Source organism: Amia ocellicauda, chromosome 21 (genome assembly GCF_036373705.1).
Source record: "Amia ocellicauda isolate fAmiCal2 chromosome 21, fAmiCal2.hap1, whole genome shotgun sequence".
NCBI lineage: Eukaryota > Metazoa > Chordata > Actinopteri > Amiiformes > Amiidae > Amia > Amia ocellicauda.
This window is the reverse complement of record NC_089870.1, coordinates 4987543-4996143: the sequence shown is the minus strand read 5'-3', so window position 1 is coordinate 4996143 and position 8601 is coordinate 4987543.

The following is an 8601-nucleotide window of genomic DNA, read 5'->3' as shown; positions in this document are numbered from 1 at the left end:
TTCATACCCCAATTTACTGTACCAGACCTACAGCTATTGTCAGAACATTTTTTGAGTGTTTGAAGTGTTTGAAATCCCAGGTCCACCAGTAGATGTCCATCTAAATAAAAGCTAAAGCAACGCTTATCACAAGAACTGCTGGCATGGATGTAATCACTCCTAACATTTTATTTCAGTTTTACTCAGTAACGGAACAAATTCTCTCAAAAACTATTTAACCCGTCATTCCACTGAAGAAGACATTTAGAGTATTTTTGTATATTTTTTCCTTGTTTTTTTCCGGTTCTTCCCTGTTTGGAGAAGTTGCCACTCTCAACCGACAGACTAGTTTATTTTGTTTCAGGGTGATTGAGCTTTCTGTATTACAACTTTATTTCTTTCACAATGTACCTCAGCTGGAGGCTAATTATTTCCCTGTCTGAACTCTTCCTAACCGTCTCTTCTCCTGCCTGACAGAAAATGGATGGAGGAAAGGTAGGAAAAATACATTTGTGTAAAGTCAAAATGGGAAGCAAGTCCAGTTAAGCTTTTAAAGGTGGGTCAAAAGCTTTCTTAAGCCACTACGAGTTTGACAGCATCCACTCTTCGATACAAATAGATGAGGTGACGCAGTGATCAAAATGCACTGGACTTGTAACTGAACTTGAAGCAATTATTAACCACTACATACCTTTACCTTTAATGGCAAGTAGAGAAATGATCATTGGGGTCTTCCCCTTTTTCGATGATGATGATGCTTAATGGAGTTTTTATTGAGGTTCAATATGATGTTGAGATGTGTCAGGTGAACTGGAACGAGGAAACGTTATGCCAGGAATCTACAACAACAATAAAAATCTGCACTCAAACAATCAAAGATCTGTCAATCAATAACCCTTCAGCTGTGAGATATTTACTGCTGGTGTGGTATCTTTCCTGGTCTCCATAATTCCTTACTACTAATCATAACTTTTTTATGGCATATGTAGCAACAAAAGAACATTTTAGTTATTTTGGTTGAATATTAGTGTATACAGTGAGGGAAAAAAGTATTTGATCCCCTGCTGATTTTGTACGTTTGCCCACTGACAAAGAAATGATCAGTCTATAATTTTAATGGTAGGTGTATTTTAACAGTGAGAGACAGAATAACAACAAAAAAATCCAGAAAAACGCATTTCAAAAAAGTTATGCATTGATTTGCATGTTAATGAGGGAAATAAGTATTTGATCCCCTATCAATCAGCAAGATTTCTGGCTCCCAGGTGTCTTTTATACAGGTAACGAGCTGAGATTAGGAGCACTCTCTTAAAGGGAGTGCTCCTAATCTCAGCTCGTTACCTGTATAAAAGACACCTGTCCACAGAAGCAATCAATCAATCAGATTCCAAACTCTCCACCATGGCCAAGACCAAAGAGCTGTCCAAGGATGTCAGGGACAAGATTGTAGACCTACACAAGGCTGGAATGGGCTATAAGACCATCGCCAAGCAGCTTGGTGAGAAGGTGACAACAGTTGGTGCGATTATTCGCAAATGGAAGAAACACAAAATAACTGTCAGTCTCCCTCGGTCTGGGGCTCCATGCAAGATCTCACCTCGCAGAGTTTCAATGATCATGAGAACGGTGAGGAATCAGCCCAGAACTACACGGGACTATCTTGTTAATGATCTCAAGGCAGCTGGGACCATAGTCACCAAGAAAACAAATTGGTAACACTACGCCATGAAGGACTGAAATCCTGCAGTGCCCGCAAGGTCCCCCTGCTCAAGAAAGCACATGTACAGGCCCGTCTGAAGTTTGCCAATGAACATCTGAATGATTCAGAGGAGAACTGGGTGAAAGTGTTGTGGTCAGATGAGACCAAAATCGAACTCTTTGGCATCAACTCAACTCGCCGTGTTTGGAGGAGGAGGAATGACCCCACCGTCAAACATGGAGGTGGAAACATTATGCTTTGGGGGTGTTTTTCTGCTAAGGGGACAGGACAACTGCACCGCATCAAAGGGACGATGGACGGGGCCATGTACTGTCAAATCTTGGGTGAGAACCTCCTTCTCTCAGCCAGGGCATTGAAAATGGGTCGTGGATGGGTATTCCAGCATGACAATAACCCAAAACACACAGCCAAGGCAACAAAGGAGTGGCTCAAGAAGAAGCACATTAAGGTCCTGGAGTGGCCTAGCCAGTCTCCAGACCTTAATCCCATAGAAAATCTGTGGAGGGAGCTGAAGGTTCGAGTTGCCAAACGTCAGCCTCGAAACCTTAATGACTTGGAGAGGATCTGCAAAGAGGAGTGGGACAAAATCCCTCCTGAGATGTGTGCAAACCTGGTGGCCAACGACAAGAAACGTCTGACCTCTGTGATTGCCAACAAGGGTTTTGCCACCAAGTACTAAGTCGAAGGGGTCAAATACTTATTTCCCTCATTAACATGCAAATCAATGTATAACTTTTTTGAAATGCGTTTTTCTGGATTTTTTTGTTGTTATTCTGTCTCTCACTGTTAAAATACACCTACCATTAAAATTATAGACTGATCATTTCTTTGTCAGTGGGCAAACGTACAAAATTAGCAGGGGATCAAATACTTTTTTCCCTCACTGTATGTCTGGGAAAATATAACTGCAACTCCTGACTAAGGTAGGCTAGGACTTTTTGAAAGCCTCAACTATGACTAATCAGGAAGATAAATTATGCAGAAGATCTGAAATTGATGTTTTTTATGGTATACTTATTGTAGGCCTCACAAAGGTGTGCAATCCCTTGACATTTCAGTGAGAGTCTGTCCTGAACCTGTCTGCACTCTGGCTGACCTCCAACACCTTTCTCTACATACCTTTTCATTGGCTGAACGCAAGGCTTCCCAAACTGTATCCAGACTAAGAGAGAGTCATCGATTCTGTACTCTACCTTTGTCGTTTCAAGACTGTTTTGAAGAAGGGTCATGCTTGTCTGTTTATTTCACTAGGATTGTGGACTGATGTAGCAAAAACTCAATCACAAGTTTGAACAAAATATTGGCATCTGTTATGGAAATCCCAAGATGTTCATGACGTTTTTGAGAAACTATTCTTCAGATACATAAGAAATAAGAAATTGTTAGTTGTGAAAGGCTGTTTAAAGTAACATCAAGAATAAAACCTTCTGAACACCCTTCTTGACAGTCCACAAAATAATGTCTTCTAAGGCAACTGGAACATCTATACTGAAATAGTGACTAAACAAAAGTAACTGAGGCATTTCTCCTTGCGCCAAATATGGACGGGATGTAAAACAGCGTTTTCCTCAGATCCTTTTATAAAGTAACAAACCCAAAATGAATCAATCCCTTTTTGTTGTGCTCAAGCACACCAGTCAGCCGTAACCCGGCATGTGCCAGTTGAGGTGCACCGTCTGTTACTAACGCTGAATTATTGATTGCCTTGCAGCTCGCCTGTCTGAATGAACAAATTCATTCAGCTTCATTTCTTCTGCCTGTGTTCTGCTCTGCCAGCCAGCCCATAAAGGAGGAGGGGGAATTAAATATAGCAACACTAAAGGGTGCTCACACACCGACAGGTTCACCTTTCTTCTGCCCCTACTGTCCATAATGCGCTCGTGTGGATAAACCTGGAGCGTAAGATTGTGCCGGATCTATTTACAGCTATTTCAGGCCCTCTCAGGATGCCTCATTTTGCCAGCCCTGCTAAAAACAAGACCCCATTGTACGAAGGTCAACCTCTCATAGGAGAGTCACCCAGCTCTTCACCTTAACAAAAGTTAGTTCTCAACACATTCGCCAGACTTTTTGCCTTTATTACTTTTTCCAGTTACCGTTAACACAGAGCTTTTTGAAGAAAAACACATTTGGCTTCACTGCACCTCAAAATTACTATGTAAATACTGTCCACTGTCCACTGTCCATAAGGATGCAGGAGTAGGTATATTCTAACTGAGCAACAGACATCATTTAATGTCCATTTTATGCAAACTGTTTGTCAACTCTTAAGAAGTGTTTATGCAAATGCTGCATTCCCTACAGTGCATTAGCTGTCACCATGGCAATGCCAAAAATAAAAAGGAGACTGTTTGCAATGCTTCACTTCCCGTTAGAACGAATTGATGACTAAAAATTAGCAAAGTCCTGCCCAGTTGCCAGCTATAGGTAACACGTAATACATTAGTTTCCAGTTATATACACTAAATAAAAGGTAGAAACCATAATCACAAGCCAGGCCATTACTTAATCACAGGGAAATATCTTCATGGGAGAAAACAGCCAAGCTATAGTTTTTATCCCTAAACTGAATAGAGTTAAAGATGGAATTTATGACTAAGACAGCACACCCACTTTCCAAATACACTATCATTGTCTCCACTCCAGGCATTGTGTTGCAGGAAACACACTGCCTGGATTTTATTGTGTAGAAGATTTGTATGATCAGATTCTCCTATGCAGACAATAGCAGGACAGCTATGGTATAATTTGTAGTGACTCAGCAATGTTTATGTGCACCAATTATGCAATTCTTGGGAATTATGATAAATTATGCAGCATTAATCTGAATTGTCTGGTCAGTAGGTTTTTAAAGAAGCTTTTAAAAATATATGAGGCCATATTATTTATTTATCCAGGTGAAGCTTGCAGAATTTAAAAACCGACAAAGGGCCGGTAAGATCCGAGGCACAATGCCAAAGGTATGATTGTGTGTGTATGTGTGTGTTTGAGAGAGAGAGAGAGAGAGAGAGAGAGAGAGAGAGAGAGAGAGAGAGAGGGAGCACAATCAGTTTTGTACTGCACAACACAATTCAGCACAAGTAATGCTAATATTAAAATGGAAGCATTTCAGTGCAAATAATTTGTACACAAATCTGTAGAATTGAATTCAAATGCATATACAGTGTATATATCAGTATAAAGTGTATATCTCAAATCTAAACCACTGAACATTGGTGAAAATCAGTTTGCAGTATTAGACCAAGTGTATTGGTACATCAGATGAATACTAAAAGACAGCTGTGCACAATGTTTTTAAAAGGATGTAAGCTTAGCCTTAATGACTACCACAATCCCTTTAATATTACAAGCATTGTGGCTAGATGTACCTTTGCATTGAATTTCCATTTACAATGACTCTACTTCAAGTCAATCAGAAATTAAGGTGGTTCAAAGAGAGAGTTTTGTCCTTGATATACATTAACTAACCCATCTATAACTTTTGCATGCTGATTGGCTAAAAGAAGACTTATGGCTTTTTGCTCAGGTTTGAGTATTGTAACACACTTCGACACTATCTCTTTAATAAACCAGGACAGACTGTCTGTGTTTGAAATCAGACCCAATTAATAATTCATTTTGTTCTTGAATTGCATCTAAAATGCTTAGCTTTGAAGTAAATGAGCCTCTTCAACACAGTTTAATAAGGAAAAGGAATATTATTCTCAGAGGCCTAGCCGGCAGGAGAACACAGATGTGAAAAAGGCTTTGTACGTGAGAACTATTTCAAATCAGAACCTTAGGGCAAGTTTGAATTGCTCGTTTGACTGCAGTGCATTCTGGTCACTGTAGTCTTTAAAAATGCAAAGTAGGGAGGAAAACTTGCAAATGATCTTGCTAAAAGAGAAAACTCTGAAAGATTAGTGTATGATAGTGAAACCTAACTTTTGATGTAGTGTTTGTTAATATTACCGTGTGAAATACACTGTGCTGCCCACTAGAAACATAAGATAAGAGTTCAGATACCTTTGGGAGGATGCATATATTGCCTGTCATTATGATGTAGACTGTGAATTGTGTATTTCTAAAAACCAGTTTAGACTATACTTATGCCTAAATAAACACAATAATATTAATCTATGGCAGGGATCTGCAACCCAATTCAGTATTTTCTTCTGGTTCCCATCCATAATGGCATCATTTAACTGGACCACTTATTGGCTTAATTTGTAAACATTAAAACCCAAAGGATTGAGGCTCCCTGGGACCAATGATCTATGCACTGAAATGTAGCCGTAAAGTATAATCAGTATTTGTACTGATCAGTATACTGAAATGTAGAGGACATATAGATAAATGCTTAAAACAAGCTGATGGAAGCTCTCAAGGGACTCTGTAATGTGGTCAATAAATCTTTGCCTGCATTACAGCATAACACAGGAATCTGATGTTTGACTGCCCTCTTCTGGTCTTATCTATAATGAAGAATTCCTTCCTGAGAAATCATCTTTCTCACTCTTATCTGGATGTGACTGTTACTATTTAGTTGGTTACTTTGTTAGATTAAAAGCAAATATATAATGACACAAAAAAACACACATTTATTATAATAAACATCAAACACTAATAAACAGTTTGCTTTCTTTACATTATTGTTATTATTGCTTCACTTTTATTATTCATTTTAACAGATAACTATTATTTTGCCTGCCCCCCTAACTTCACATGTTTTTTAACAGCTCTATTGTGTGACATCTATCTCAGCTGTGTTGCTCCAGTAAGGAATGTTTATACATACACCCCCATAAATGTGTACTTCATTTTCCAGTAAATAAAAGAAACAAAGGTGTTTTAGTGGTCCACAAACTCATTTCATACCCCTTCAAAAAATCCTGCATTTGTACACTGCATTGTCTGAACAGTTTCCATAGCAATTTTTCATAATAGAACAAACTGTTTCTGACAAACAAAAGAACAATTTCCACTTTCACCTTCTATAGTAGGTTTGTGTTTAAATACAAAAAGACTTATTGTGGATTCATAGGACAGGTTTACTGTTTAATGTGTAATGCTGGGCTATTCGAAAAACCAGACAATCCTTTCTGGAGATGTTGTCAATCAGACTGACTGTACTACATTCATTATAGTGGTGTCACACACACCTTGAAGAGGTCTTTTTTTAGATAATCATTGTCTAATAGAAAGAGTAACTTCTTTGTATATCATATTACAAATAATTTGACAAATCTTCATTATTATTATTATTATTATTATTATTATTTCTTGGCAGACGCCCTTATCCAGAGCGACTTACAACATAAGTGCAAACAAAGTGCAGAAATACAGTGAAGTACAAGGCATCAATCATTACAAATTCAATTTAGCTAAAACAGCAATTCAAAATACATTTTACAAATTCCAATTTACAATTTACACAAGTACAGTAAGTGAGGTCCTACATCCTGGACGGTGAAAGCTAAGTGCTGTCAAGATGTAGGGTCACAGTCAAGGGCTACGGGAAAGGGAGCAAGGAGGAAAACAAGAACGCGAGAAGCATAATAAAAACTGTGAAGTGCTATCTAGCAGGGATAGAGGACTAATATTACAAGTACTGTCGGAAAAGATGCGTCTTGAGTAAGCGCCAGAATGAGGTCAAGGACTCTGCTGTTTTGACTTCGGTGGGCAGGTTGTTCCACCATTTAGGGACCAGGGATGAGAAGGAGCGGGCTCTGGAGGAAGGAGAGTGGAGTGGAGAGGAGGTAGAGTTAGTCTTCTGGCACTGGATGAACGCAGTGGTCTGGAGGGGATGTATGGAGAGACGAGTGACTGAAGGTAACTCGGTGCAGTGTGGTCGAGACAGCGGTAGGTGAGGGTCAAAGTCTTGAACTGAATGCGTGCCGGTATCGGGAGCCAGTGGAGGGAGCGGAGCAGTGGAGTAGCGTGTGCAAACCATGGCAGAGAGAATACCAGACGAGCCGCAGATTTCTGGATGAGCTGGAGTGGGCGGGTAGTAGCTGCAGGCAGGCCAGCCAGGAGGGGGTTGCAGTAGTCCAGGCGGGAGAGGACCAGTGACTGGACGAGTAGCTGAGTCGAGTAGTCGGTGAGGAAGGGACGGATCCAGCGTATGTTGCTCAGGAAGAATCTACAGGTGCGTGTCAGCGTGATGATGTGCTGGGTGTAGGAGAACGCAGGATCGAGGGTGACTCCTAGATTTTTAGCGGAAGAAGGAGAGAGTGTGGTGGATTCCAAGGGGATCGACATGGGGAGGTCAGCAGAGGGTGAGGAAGAGTGGGGGAAAAGAGGAGATCCGATTTGGAGAGGTTGAGCTTGAGGTGGTGCGAGTGCATCCAGGCGGAAATAGCAGACAAGCAGGAAGAGATGCGAGAGGGGATGAGAGGGTCAGAAGAGGGAAAAGACAGGAAGATCTGGGCATCATTATTATTATTATTTTTATTTCTTGGCAGACGCCCTTATCCAGGGCGACTTACAACATAAGTGCAAATAAAGTGCAAAAATACAGAGAAGTACAAGGCATCAATCATTACAAATTCAACTTTAGCTAAAACATAGCAATTCAAAATCATCAGCGTATAAGTGGTAGGAGAAACCATGGGAAGCGATGAGGGGGCCCAGGGAGCGAGTGTAGAGAGAGAACAGGAGGGGGCCCAGGACGGAGCCTTGGGGAACGCCTGTGAAGAGAGGTTGGGGGGTGGATGAGGAGCCTCGCCATGTCACTTGGTAGGACCGGTCACTGAGGTAGGAGGAGAACCAGGTGAAAGCAGTCCCAGAGATTCCAAGGTCAGCAAGGCAGGAGAGGAGGATGGAGTGATCAACGGTGTCAAATGCTGCGGAGAGGTCAAGGAGGATGAGGACTGAGGAGAGGGAGGCCGCCCGAGCACAGCTGAGGGAGTCAGTGTCAGCCA